This window comes from Propithecus coquereli, unplaced genomic scaffold (genome assembly GCF_000956105.1).
Source record: "Propithecus coquereli isolate 6110/MARCELLA unplaced genomic scaffold, Pcoq_1.0 Scaffold322, whole genome shotgun sequence".
NCBI lineage: Eukaryota > Metazoa > Chordata > Mammalia > Primates > Indriidae > Propithecus > Propithecus coquereli.
Window position 1 is genome coordinate 415,463 of NW_012148864.1, and position 2,194 is coordinate 417,656.

The following is a 2,194-nucleotide window of genomic DNA, read 5'->3' on the forward strand; positions in this document are numbered from 1 at the left end:
CTAGAGGAGGCAGCACAGCGCTTGTTCTCAAAGCATTGTGATTGTGCATTTTGACCTGTCTTGGCTTTGTGAGGAATTGGCTCAGGGGCTTACCTTTGTTTCACCCACCTCGGAACTCTCTTGGGGCAGGAGTGGTTTCCCAGGGGTGTTTGTGGAAATTATTTAAAGGCATGCACTACCCTCAGCTGCACTACCCACAGCTGCCCAGGGGTAAGGGACAATAGACAGGGCAAGTAGCAGACAGACATAGAAGCTTAGAAGAGACTGGGGAAGGAGATACATGGGGGAATAGGGCTTTGAAATGCTCCCACGTATACTGGGGAATCCCATGCTAGATGTATGCCCTGAAGACACCTGAGAAGACCCTGTGCCTTCACCTCTGACTCTGTAAGCAGGAAGTGAAGGCTAAGACACAATTGAAATAGCCTGGCTACGCACTGAAGGCGTGCCCCAACTCAGAGCCAATCTGCAAAGACCAGGAGAGAATATTTTTGTTTTGTTTTTGTCTCTAGGTATTAAGGGAAATCTCTGTCAAACCACTAGCTGACCACTAAGCTAATGGAATAGAGATATCAATAACCACGCGTGACAAAAAATACAATCTTTACAGAAATAGTTTAGAAAAGTCACTAATCAAATAAATAACTATGTCCCAAAAAAGGCAGCAACAGCAAACCCTGGGTAAGGGGAAGAATTTGATTTCTAGAGGTATCACATTATAATATTCAATATGTCCAATTTTCAACAAAAATTAAAAGTTATGCAAAGAAACAAGAAAGTATGGCATTCACAAGAAAAAAAATGAATAATAACTATCCCTGAGGAAGCTGAGACATTGGACTTACCAGACAAAGAGTTTAAATCAACTATTTAAATATGCTCAAAGAGCTAAACAAAACCAGGGACAAAGAACTAACAGGGCTGGGTGTAATGGCTCAGACCTGTAATCCCAGCATTTTGGGAGGCTGCTGTGGGAGGATCACTTGAGCCCAGGAGTTTGAGACCAGCATGGTCAACATAGTGAGACCCCTGTTTCTACAAAAAAAAATTTTAAAAATTAGCTGGGCATGGTGGCACATGCCTGTAGTCGTAGCTACTGGAGTGGCTGAGGTGGGATGATCGCTTGAGCCCAGAAGTTCAAGGCTGGAGTGAGCTACGATTGGGATACTGCACTCCAGCCTGAGTAGCTATCTCAAAATATAAATTAAAAAAAAGAACTAAAGGAAACCAGGAGCAATGTCTCACCAAATAGAAAACACGAATAAGGAGATAGAAATAAAAAAAGAACCACATACAAATCCTTGAGCTGAAAATTTCAATAACTTCTTGTACAATTTACCAATCTCACACTGAAATGGTGTTTCTAGTTTCCAAAGTACTTTTTACACACATCCTCCTGTTTCTCTTGAAAGACCTTTTAGGTTGGCAAAACAAGCAATTTTGTCCCTGTTTTATATAAGAAGGATCCAAGGATCAGATAAATTAAGATTTGCTTCAGTTTACCAGGTTTGTATGTGGCACGGTAGAACTAGTGCTGGGTACTGTGGCACAGTAGTTAGGAGAACAAGTTCTGGAGTCAGAGTCCTGATTATGTTCTACCACTTACTAATTATAATATAGCACTTTGAGCAAGTTACTTAACCTCTGTAAGGCTCTGTTTCCTCATCTGTAAGGTGGACATATTTATAGTATCTATCTCATAGGGTTGTTCTGAGGAGTAATCGAGATACCATATACACTCCTTAGCTGATGCGTAGAAAACATAGTAAATGCTTATTACATGTTGGCTTAAATTATTGTTCTGATTGTTCTAATTGATGCTTTTCACACTATACCATGATGCTCTTATAGTTACTCGTTTTCATCCATGTAACCTTCTAGGATTACCTTTGTCCTAATCTTTTGGTTCTCTGAACATTGACAGTAACTTGTCTTCACCACACAATATAGTCATTGTGATGCTGGTTTTACAAACTTTAGCACATGTCTAGTATATGCCTAGATTTTATTTCTTTTTAAAAAATTCTCTACCAAGCCTTGCATAGTATCTTGCCCCTGAAAAAGATAGCTACTAGGTGAATTATTTCTAGCTGAAGTGAAGGCTTTGTGGAGAGAGTAAATTTGATAATTCCCTTTGAAATATCTGTTGAATTCAGTCGATGAAGAGACCTGAAGGTGGAGAAGCTACTTTAGC